Below are 12573 nucleotides of genomic sequence, written 5' to 3'. Positions count from 1 at the left end.
CTTCATAAAAATCGAATTTGGAACAGCAAAATTGATGAATTTGATTTAGTCTTGTGTGATTAGTGATTAGTATTGGGTAATCTTTAGAATTCACATGGAAATTGCTCATAAAAACCGATTTTTAGAAGATTTCTATGTTGAGGACATCAAAAATCCGAATTTAGTCATGAACTACTTGATTTCTCTGATTTAATATCAATTTTGTTTGCTAATAATTTTAATTAATCTCTTTATACTAGTATTAGTATAACAGATCTTAATTTGTTAAAATTAGCACCCAAATTCACTCTTTTTCCAAGAATCATTTCATTTTGCAGAAAATGGATGAAACCAGATCCCGAAGGAGCCGTCAAACTGGTGGCAGCTCCGATGACATTCCTGACGATGCTACTCTAGGAGAGTACATGCTGAACCAAGCCAGACCGAGAAGAAGAAGCTATGTGATGAGATTGCTCCAGCACTCGAGGGAAACACGAGCACCTCCCGAACCAACACAGATTCGATACATTGGGAGGGAGAAAAACCCGAGAGTGGACTATGCAAGGCGTTTCAAGAAGCTGAACATCAAACCCACGCCTTGCATTGATTATCATACACTCGAGATGCTTGGAATCAGAGAGGATGTGATCTGGTACATCGATGCACTTAAGCTGAGACCCTACTTGGAGCTGAACCTTCCGACTTATCCTGAGCTAGTCCGTGAGCTTTTAGCGACCGTTACACTCCACCACACGAAGAGGAGGAACCCAAGAGCATCAGATGGCATCTTGTCATTCTCTATCCGCGGACAGCCTTATTCTCTCACCATTTCCGAGGTTTGTGAAGCTCTTAAGCTTCCATACACTGATGGCATTTATCTTGAAGATGAACCTGATCTTAACCTGTGGAGGGAGATGGGTCATGGAACCTATGATAGTGGGAGATCTAAGTCAGCCCTTCTTAGCCACCCAGCAGTGAGAGTTGTGCACAAACTCTTAGCACACACGATTTTCTCTAGAGCCAACATGGAAGGTGTCTTGAAGACTGAGCTCATTACACTTCAGATTCCGTTTATGGATAACCCACGACTTGCCTGCTTTGCCTGGATCATATCGCAGAATATGGTAAAGGTGAAGCATGATTTACATGGTTGCGACGACGCTACTCCAGCCTTCGGGAGTGCTATTACAGCGATACTACAGGCTGTAGGATTCGATTTCTCATCTGATGATCCACTTCCCGATGTCTGGTATGATCTACTTTATCTCTCTCGCGATCACACTAACTCTCGCGCCGATTTCGATCCAGACAGGTTTAGTTACAAATATTGCACTGGCACTGAGGAGCACCGAGTCCGCTTACCTTCATCATCTATCCCGAGATTGTGCAATGGAGGACGCCCTCGATGGACTCCGGAATCCGATGATTTTCTGCCATCTGTACCTCGATTACCATTCACCATTGGCCAGTACATAGTGGCCAAGGCGAGGCGTGATGCAGCTGCGGCCCGTGCTCATTTTCAGCCATCCATTCCGACCGGCCACGCCTCATCATCTATATCATCACACACTCATTCCGATCTGGAGCGCAGAGTTGAGAGACAGGGACGACGCTTTGAGCGCGTTGTCACCTTCTTATAGGAGCAGCACCAATTCACAGACGACACTTCAGAGGATGAGTGATTGACCAGCACTTCACTACCATCACGGTTCTATCATCATTTTCTTTTCTTTTATCTTATTTTATCTTATTTTGCTTTTATTCACCATCTTCTCACCAACTTTTTCACACTGGGGACAGTGTGATTTAAGTCTGGGGGAGGATGTCTATCCGTACTAATTATTTTCCTGCTTTTGCTTTTAAATTTCAAGTACTTTTTAAATTTTAATATGTAACCTATTCGACATTAAGTATTTTTCAGGAATGTTTGATGATTTAGACCTGCACACTTCTACACTATGCATGATAGCTCATTTGTGGTTAGCACTAGACTAGGCGGTAGCTAGAGTACTTGCACTACGAACTCCCACCAGAGGACTTCTATTCATGGAGATTCTTTCTGACAGGATATACTAGCTCACTATATCTGGACTTAATATTGATATCTAATTTTCTCATCATTGATTTTAGGCAGGCATCGACATACACATCTATGACGTCTTTTACCATCACTTTTACCACTCTTTGTCGTCCTAGATGACCAGTTTATCTTTATCTGGTACCTTACCCTATATCCAAAACCTTTGTTTTCAATCCTCATGCATTCTCTCTTTAGTTTATATCAGCAGATATGTGCAAAAACGTCGGAGAGAAGAGGAGCGACGCAGTTTTCAGTCACTCACAAAAGAGACTGAATGGAATTGGGAAGGAAGAGTATCAGAAACATAATAAAGCTTTACAAGACAGATATTAACTGGTAAATTCGTGCTCTCTAAGACTATATCTAAAGGTGTTCCCTTTTCTCTAAAAAAAAAAAAAAAAAAAACGTGAAAAGAGAAAGGGAAACAAAAAGCCTAATGAGTCTTAGATTGTCGAAATTTATGGAGCAATGAGCAACCACTATTCGTTTAAGGAGCTATTTTTTTGAAAGATTTACAAAAATCTAAGTCTGGGGGAGTTTGGAGAGAACCTGAGGAACAAGACCATGAATCTATGTCAAGAAAAAGTGACTGAAAACTGTGGATACCAACAGCTTCACTCTCTCTTGCGGTTTTGCATAATGTCCTGCACCCTCCAGATCTTCAGGTAACCCTTAAACACTTTAAGCCATACCCCCAAAATAATCCTTCTTTAAACCTAGCCTAGATTGCCTTGCCTAGATTTTCTATGATGAGAACCACCGAGATTTTTAATGAATGTTAAGAGCTAGTTGACTGGAAGTTAGATCTTAGTGCATAGATTTCTGCATGATGGATTAACGGACTAGTTATGCCTGTATTGCTAGTGAGAATTTTCTAGGCTATTCCCGATTGATGCATACTGATTGATATTGGTCTAGAAGTTTGGTCTCTGAGATTTTGTTTAGTTCCTGCGTTTTCAAACCTCTCGCCGAGATTTAGCCTTTGTTTTGTTTGAGGACAAACAAAAGACTAAGTCTGGGGGAGTTGATAACACCGGATTTTGACCATTTTTATGGATCATTTTAATATCTTTTACAGGTGTTTTTACTCCATTTTCAAAGGTTTTCAAAGGATTTCTATGTTTCCGGATTTTAAAAGACTTTTCAGGTAATTTGGGATAAAGAGGCATAAAATGGAACAAAAGACTCTTTTGGATAAATGCAGACGTCAGAACTCTCATGGAGAGACGAAGACCTTCTCACCGTCTGATCACCCTCAAAATTGGACAACTTATAGAAGAATCAACCAGCTTTCAAATGCACTTTGTTTGGATACATTCCAACGGTTGGATCTCAAGATATTCCATTAGCCCCGAAGCCACGCGGAGTCGGCCAGCAGCTCACGCGACCGCGGCCAACAAGCTATTTGCCGCGGTCAGAAGCTTCCCGACCGCGGGAAACAAGCCAATTGCCGCGGTCACAGCACTCCCGACCACGGCATTCAAGCTCCGACTTAAAGCCCACTTATCTGAAGCCCAAAGTCATTCCCAGCCTCAATTCCGGAAACCTAGAGACCATGGAGTATTTGAGACTATAAATACATGTCATTTAGGTCGTTTTTAGGAGAGCTTTTGATACTTTACAGAAACCCTTTTTCCTTTAGCCGTTTTTATGAGATTTTTGTAGAAGATTGTTCAAGTCCGAGTTCTTCAATAGAGAAGCTTTCTTTATCTCTTTTCTTTACTGTTTTTCATTACTTTTATTAAAACCAATGATGATGTCGAACTCAGCCATGTCTGAGTAGATCCCGAGTTGGGCTTAGGGTTCCCGAAAGGGGCTCTCATAATCGATTAAGACATCTAGGTTTATAGATCTGGGATTTCGACCTGTTCTCTGTTTATTCTTGTTCTTATTGCATGTATGCTTGATTGATCACCTAGTATCTGATCTAGATAGTTAGTGTTGCGAAAGTTTTCATTAAGTATCAGCCCTAGAATGAAACAGGCGATTTTTCCGTAGGAGTGGAAACCTACCTGCGGCGAGATCGTGAGTATTGACGAGTCTTATGCAGCTCTTGCGTTCTCTCCCTTCCAGGGCCAGAGTGGAAACCTACTGGTCAGGGTTGCGAGAAACAGTTGGTTATGATCAACAGTGACGTAGTCATACCGCCGTACTCTAGCTCTAGAACCCATATATTGTTATCCGTCAATCCCAATCTATCTACCTTATTGTTAAAACCGATTATGATCCCTTAGAGTTCCCAAAAGCTCAGCGTTTTTATCAATAGTTTACAATTTCATCGATTTTTACTTGCTTTTCTTAGACCTGCATTTCAATTTCCTTAGTTCGTTATTTACTTGCTTTATTTACCTTTCATGCGATATTTTACTTGCCTTATCTTTGTTTAGTTCGATATTTTACTTGTTCTACTGCCTTTCATTCGATTTCTTTACTTGCCTTTTAGGATAGATTTATTTGCTTTATTTTGCTTTAGTTTAATTCAAGAAAAACAACCAACCTTTAAAACCAATTTAGTCTAGACATAAAGTTAAAAACCGTAGAAGAATACCAGGCACACAAATCTCTGTGGATTCGATCCCTAAATACTGCAACTGATTAGCTGTGCACTTGCGGCTTTCTTTTGTTTTGTTAAGGGTAAAACTTGTTCCCTCACGTAGTTGACACTCAGCACACCACCGCATCACATAGTCTACCGCTACTAAGATATATTGGTTTCCAAAAGAAGTTGGGAAAGATCCCATGAAATCAGTTCCCCATACATCAAAGATTTCGACTTCGAGAATATAGTTCTGAGGCATCTCATTCCTCTTACTGATATTGCCCATTCGTTGGCATGAATCACAACGTGGGATGTAGGCTTGAGTGTCTTTGAACATAGTAGGCCACCAAATACCTGCTTAAGGATCTTGGAAACTGTTTTATAGGTTTCAAAAAGTCATGTATATGCTGAACCATAGCATCCAAACAGTATTCCTTCTATTTCTTCTTCGGCAACACATCTTCTGAATAAACCATCTACACATCTCTAATAGAGAAAAAGGTTCATCCCAGAAATAGTGCCGAACTTCCCTCAAAAATTTCTTCTTTCTATAGCCGAAAAATTGTAGAGGTTTAATGTCTGCAACTAAATAGTTCGCTATGTGCCTAAACCATGGGGTGTCAAAAGCATCTGACCGTCGTATAGGAGGTTGGGATAGCTTTTCTTGCACGGTAATAGGTATAGTATCCATAGCGTAGACATTTTCTTCTGGCAAACTATCATTCAAAGAAAGTTTCTCTTCCCCTCGAATTCTAGAAGATGATCTGCTACTCCATTATCTGCTCCTTTCCGATCTCGAATTTCAATATCAAACTCTTGCAGCAGGAGTATCCATCTGATCAGCCTTGGTTTGGCATCTTTCTTAGACATGAGATACTTGATTGCAGCATGGTCGGTATGAACGATGACCTTAGACCCGACGAGATAAGATTGAAACTTTTCAAATGCAAAAATGACAGCTAAAAGCTCCTTCTCCGTAGTCGCATAATTACATTAAGATTCATCCAAGATTGCATGTAGTTTCTTTTCTTTCCGCTGACCGAGCACAGCTCCGACAGCAAAATAACTTGCATCACACATGATTTCGAATGGATGTTCCCAATCGGGTGGCTGCACAACTGGAGCAGAAACAAGAGCATTTTTGATCTTATGGAACGCTGCTAAGCATTCATCATCGAACTCGAAGTTTGTTTCTTTGCATATCAAACGTGTAAGAGGTCTAGCAATTTCAGAGAAGCCTTTTATGAATCGCCTATAAAATCCGGCATGTCCCAAGAAACTTTGGATGCATTTAACATTAATTGGAGGTTGCAGGCTAGTCATGACTTCAAATTTCGCTTTATCAACTTCAATATCCTTCCCAGATATTTTGTGTCCAAGTACAATCCCTTCTCAGACCATGAATTGAACTCAACTCTAATTAAGTGAGAACCTTGAACTTGACTTGAAAATATCTTGTGATGCATTGTTTGAATAAGCTTGTGGATACCGACATACATACTTGAGCTAGAACCATTGGTTTTACCGCCCTTTTTCCTTAGCTCAAGTAGCTGAATCCACATCATGGATCAGTTCCCTCACCTTGAACCCATCCTTCTTTCAAGCCAATTTTTTGTGTGTGAATTGAAAGGCCACCTTAGATCAAACTTAGCAGAAAGTGTTAGGTTTAGAGCAACAAGGGCAGGTCTCATTGAGTGCTGTGTTCCAACATCAAGGAACTGAGAGTGTTGGCGAGGAATAAGTGTGGGGGAAAAAGACTTGTTGGTGAGTGGAAAAAGGTGAGATGAGTGGAAAAGAGAAAGTGGAAATAGCTAGGGGAATGAAAGAAAAGGAAATCGGTCTTGGAGTTTTGAGTTAAAGAAAGTGAGCTCTGGTGTCTTGAAAAGAAAGAGTCTAGCCTCTAAGTAAAAGGAAAAGAAAAGAAGTCAAAGAGCTCAAATGTTTTGAAAAGAAAGAAAAAGAGGCTAGAGGTTTCAAAAGAAAAAGAGCTGTGTAAAGTTTGAACTCCAAGACTTGAGAGTGAAAATGAAAAGTAAGTCCCCTAGTGAAGAGGAAAATGAGTGTGGAAAGTGAGGTTCTTGAGAGAGTGAGAAAGTGAGAAAGCTTTGAGTAGAGTGTGGGGTGTGATGAGTCTTTGCCCTTGTATGCATAGGTTGCTTTTTACCTTTAGCATTCTGCCAAAGTTTGATCATTCATAGAGAGATCCTTTTGCTGCATTAAACCCGCTTGAACACTGATGAGATCATTTTAATCTCATAGCCTCTCCCTAGCCAAGCCAGCTTGTTTAAACATTTCATCATTTGATTCACTTGATAAAAGCTTAATGAATGTGAAAGAGTTGAGAGAGAGGAGAACTTGTGGAGATTCCTTGTTGAGTTGATATATATCTGAGTATGGCTTTGCATTGCATAATTGAGCATGAACTTGAATTCTCATTGTGATCACTTCTCTCTAAAAGGAAATATGAACTCCCAATGCATTCAACCTCTCTCTCTCATTTGTTCTTTTTGCTTGAGGACAAGCAAAGGATAAGTGTGGGGGAGTTGATATATTCATAAATTGCATCATTTAGTGTACATATTTTAGTCCAAATCATGTTTCATCTGCATGCATTTTAGGTTTTTAGGCATTGTTTTAGGACTTAGAAGAATGCATTAGGTCCAAGAGAGTTTTGCATGGTTTGGAGTGTTAAACAGGTGCTTTTGGAGCCAATTTGGAGTGGAGGATGTGATTCAGATGAAGAAATGGAGATGGAATGATCAAAAATGGTGAAAAAGGAGCAATTTTGGGTTTCTCGGCAAAATGGTGTACTGAAGGTCGAAGGTTCTCGGCCAAAATCCTTCCCGCGGGTAGAACTCTCGGCCAAAAACACGTGTCGCGGTTAAGTTTCTCGGCCAAAAATCTCGAGTGCAGATACATCTCGGAAATCACGTTACCGGAAGGTCTTGCCGTCCGATTAAGCTGTCCGAGTCTTCATAACGGTTGGAGAAAATTGAGTCCAGAGTTCAGAACAGTTAGAATCAAAGCATTTGGACCACCGATCTGAAAGATATGGTATTCGGAAGACAGACCTCTCTCGCATCCATTCCGGAGCAATCCGACACTCCTGAATAATCGCCTCTCCGGGGAACCTTCCGGTCCGATTCAGTTATCGAGAGCTTCATCAAAATTGGAGATGATTGGATCATGGTTCCATAGCAAGTGGAATAATGGAATTCGGACGCGTGAGCAGAAAGTTGAGCTCGTCGGAAGAAACCCCTGTCTCGCTGCCGTCTTGGACCGACCCGATGAGCTCCGAAGAATGCGAAAGACGGCGCACTTCCAGGCCGATTCGGTTTACGAGGCCTTCATGAGAATCAGAGATATTTGAGTCCTCTTTCCAGAAAGTCCAAGATCATTCAATTTGGATCTATGAGAAAGAAGTTAACGTTTCCGGAATGAACACATGTCTAGACGCCTCTCTCTGATCGTGTAAATGCACTGCGAAGATGAGCCCTCCAGGAAGCCTTCCACTTCCCAAGCGCCGATAGTTTCTTCACCAAAGATTGAGCTGAATGAGTTATCTTTCTCATGGAACTGGTGTTAGGTCATTTGGAGTTATGAGCTGAAAGTTACACTGAACAGAAGAGAAGCTGGTCAATTCGGGTTTTAAGAGATGCGACTGTAAGCTAAGTGTTGTGTCCTACCTCGGCGTGAATACCTCGGCATGTATGCCGAGGAGGCATGTTTACGAAGCTTTGAGACTATACCTCGAGGTAGGACTTCGATCTTTCAACACCAAGGCTCCCTTGATCACCAAAATGATCCCAAAACGACTAAGTGTTGAAGCAGATCTTGGTGTGAACCCTTCAGCATGTTATGCCGAGCTCCCATGTTACACAAACCTCGGGTACCAAGCCCCTCGGCATGTTATGCCGAGGTCCTCATCTCTCCAACCCAGATCACAAAGAAATCCTCTTCACGTTTCAAAGCTTTAACCGGATCTAAGGCCAAGTCTCATGCATGTTCTTCAAGTGTTCATCAAAGTCTCAACCCAGCACATGATCCCCTGGTGTGTGGCCCTCGGTGTGAGACTTCTTCAGATGGCGAGGGGTGGCTCCAGCAACCCAGAAAGGGCGGGTCAGTACCCAGTTTGTCCTGGGCTGACCCGGCCCACACCCTTTTACATAAATAGTTTTAAGAGACTAAAACCCTAGTTATGCTTTATCTTATGCTTTATCTTATCCTCTAGTCTGCTTTCTTTTTGTTTTTCTCTCTGCTTCTTAGTGTAAAAACGAGTTTGATTAAGAGATATCTAAGGGATTTGATCATTCCAAAGCTGTTTCTTATCATCTCATCATCTCATCTCTGCTTCTAATCATGATTAACACCACCTCTTGCAAAGGAAATGGTGTGTTAATCATGATTAGTGAGTAGTCATCTTTTAAGCTTCTAGGTGTATAGATTAGGGTGCTTAGATGATCAGTTTATGATGTTTAGGTTCTAGATTCTCATCTCCTTTCCTTAGTTAGCTGCTCTTAATGCTAGATCTTTGCACATCACTCTGATCTAGACCTTAGTCATTTCTCCACCCACAAGGTGTTTGATGAAATGTCTGAATGAACTAAGCTAAGGGTTTATGCCTTTTTCATCATGGGAATGATTTGTTAAATGCATGAATGACATATTAGAACTGTTTCTTAATGCTCACTGATTCATATTTCACAAATGATGATTTGGTTTGAAAGTGGATTAGTGTAGAGATTAATGCCTTCATGAGAGGATCAGTCTAGATTTGAGTTCTAAGTTAATTGGTTTTGAGATCATGTGATTGCTTGTTGCTGCTTTCTGTGTAAGATTCGGTCTCTTTGAAATAGAAACCGTTTGGTCATTTTTAGACTTGATACTTTATGCTTGTTGATTGCTTGATCTTGCTTAAGGTGAATTAATCTTGATTAAGTGGTTTGCAAAGAGATTATTGTCATGGGAATGAATTAATCTGCTTTTGAAGTCTAGACTAAAGAGTAACAAGCATTGCATTTTGTTCTTAGCATCATGAATTGATATCTAAAGCACCCTAATCAATGATCACATCTAGAGGTTTAGCTTTTATCATTTGCTTAATCACCATCATCTTGTTTAGCTTGCTTTGTTTACTTCCTTATCATTGCTTGTTTGTTTCTTGTTTATATTTTCACTTGTTACTTGTTACCAAAAACCTGTCTTTGATTAACTTGACTTAAGAACTTATCTTATAAACTAGTGCCTAACTACCACACATATGGATTGACACCCCTTATACTACTTTGACAAGGGGATTGATAACCCTTCTAAGAGCCTCAAAACTTTTAGTTATCAATTGGCGCCGTTGCCATATTGTGTGGGGCTAGTTAGCATTAGTTTCTGATATAGTTTTTGAGATCAAGTTTAGTTTGTTTTACTGATTCCCTTTCAAGTTCTGTCTTTGTTTTCAGGTGTATGATCACAAGAGGTCATCTTAGAAGACAAAGAGAAAGAGCTGCTCATTTGGAGAGATTGGGAATCGATCAGCAAGTTGGGATTGAGCACCAGGCTCAAGAAGCTGCTCACGGTCAAGGAGCTGGTATTGGAACTAATGGGAACAAAAATCAGGTTCCACACGGTTAGGTCTATCAGGGACCAGCTCATGGTAATCAAAACCAAGACCGGCCTCAGGTTAATCAACCGCAACCCTTCCCAAACCCACCCTGGCGTCAAGAGCCTCCACTGGTCTATGTAGGAGACAATGACCGAGCCAATACACACCAATACAGAGCTGGCATTCAAGCTCCTCCAGTTCTGAACACAAATTTTGAAGTGAAAGCCTCTATGCTCAACATGGTGCAGAACTCTAAGTTCTATGGGCTGCCAAATGAGGATCCTTTGGAGCATTTGGATCACTTTGATAGAGTTTGTGATCTCACAAAGATCAGTGGTGTCTCTGAAGACAGTTTCAAGCTCAGGTTGTTCCCATTCAGTTTAGGAGACAAGGCACACCAATGGGAGAAGAACCTACCTAGCGGTTCAATACAAACTTGGGAACAATGCAAGTTAGCATTCTTATCTAAGTTCTTCTCCACTGCTAGAACCGCCAGGCTAAGGACCAAGATTTCAAGCTTCACTCAGCATTCTAATGAGACCTTTGGAGAAGCTTGGGACAGGTTTAGGAGCTATACAACTCAGTGCCCACATCATGGCTTTTCAGAAGCCTCTCTCCTTAGCACTTTGTATAGAGGAGTAGTTCCCAAGATCAGAACTCAGCTGGACACAGCATCAAATGGGAATTTCTTGGCAAAAGAAATCACTGCAGCTATGGAACTTGTTGAGAACCTAGCCATGAGCCAAGACACTTATGGGGAAGACTATGACCGGTGCTATAGAGGAGAAGGTTCTAGTAAACAACAAGAGCTGGAAAATACCCTAGAGGAGTTGAAAGTTAAGTTTGCAAAGCTGGTAAAGGTCACTCAGCAACCTATACACTATGTAGCTGAAGAGAGGAGTTGTTTTACTAATGTCAATGAACCTGGTATTGCTCAAGAGGAGTTACACTTCATTGGGAACCAGAATAAGTTTCAAGGGTACCCTCCTCAAGGCTTTGTTCAAAAGAATCAGTACCAAGGTCAACAATCTTATCAGCCACAACCGGTTCAGGCACAAGGGAACAGCTTCACAAACCAAGTCAGCTTTCAGCAACAAGGGCCTCCACCTCTTGGATTCGGTCAGCGACAGTTTCAGCAGGGTTCTATGCCACAGCAAGGTCCTGATATTGGCATTGTTCTCCAACAGATCTTACAAGGACAACAAAAGCTTGATTCCAAGTGTCTTGACCTGAATTCTAAGATGGAGACATTAGACTCTGAACTTAAGATTCTTAGAAAGAACAAGGGCATCTGCACTTCAGAAACTCAAGTCTCTCTTGCTGGTAAAGCTGTTCAATACCCCAAAGATTATTGCAATGCCATCTACTCAAGCGATGATCATTCAGCTGCTGTTCAAGAGATTGAATACCTTCTTTATGGTCAAGTCTCTGATGGGTCCAGTCCTAATAAAGAGGAAGACGACTCCATTATAGAGGACTTTATGAGCTTGTTACCTGATCTCAATGAGGACATTACAAAAGAAGGTGGAGGGGCGCCCTGTTCAGTTTGTTATTTGCAGCATTGGAAAGATTTTGTTGAGAAATGGAACAATTCAGGGGATGCTGAAGCAAGGGACCAGCCGGTTGCTCAAGTACAGCCACGGGATGATGTCTCCAGCCTAGATTCACCAAGTGTGAAGCCTACATCACTCCCAAAGCTGGGTAATCCAGGGAAATTTACAATCTCTTGCACTCTTGGGAAGTTCAGAGTTGAGAATGCCTTGTGTGATTCAGGCTCAAGTGTAAATGTGATGTCTCTTAGCATGATGGAGAGACTTGGGATCAAGAACTTAAAGGAATATCCTTCTTCCATCACTTTTGGCGCTTACTCAAAGAAACCTCATGGGCTGATAGAGAACTATCCTTTGAAGGTTGGTGAGTGCATAGTTCCAACTGATTTCATAGTCATGAAGATGAAAAAGACAAAGGAACTTCCACTTTTGCTTGGAACTTCATTCCTTAACACAACTGGTGCAAGGATTGACTTTGATACTCAAAGAGTGGTGCTTACAAAGGTGGATAAGGACGTTTCTTACCCTGTCAAGCCTCCCTTAGCCGAATTTTGTGGATCAGCTGCTCAAGAGATAGAAGAGCCCAAGGTGCTTGAGATGCATTATGTGGGAAGTGTTGAAGTTTTAGGAGAATCTAAATCCCTTTAAGCTGTGGAGAAAGGAGAACAAGCCCACATCAACTATGGTCATAAGGATGAGAATACAGAGCCTTTGATCAGATTAGAAGACATCTTCCTCACATGGTCTCCTACACTTAGTGAGCTAGAGATGCTCAACAGCAAAGGTGAAAGATCTGATTCAAAAGAAAAGAACCTTGAACCTGAATTTT

General features: G+C 41.3%; 1 non-coding gene across 1 annotated transcript; it reads right to left on the bottom strand.

The window, feature by feature from the left end:
- Nucleotides 1-10688: 10688 nt before the first annotated feature.
- On the bottom strand, nt 10689-10795 carry LOC112090023. Its single transcript, XR_002901382.1, has one exon. It is a non-coding gene; the product is annotated as a small nucleolar RNA R71 (small nucleolar RNA).
- Nucleotides 10796-12573: the final 1778 nt, after the last annotated feature.

Source organism: Eutrema salsugineum, unplaced genomic scaffold (assembly GCF_000478725.1).
Source record: "Eutrema salsugineum unplaced genomic scaffold, Eutsalg1_0 scaffold_11, whole genome shotgun sequence".
In the NCBI taxonomy this organism is placed as follows: Eukaryota; Viridiplantae; Streptophyta; class Magnoliopsida; order Brassicales; family Brassicaceae; genus Eutrema; species Eutrema salsugineum.
The sequence above is the reverse complement of the archived record's forward strand: the minus strand, read 5'-3'. Positions and strand labels throughout refer to the sequence as shown.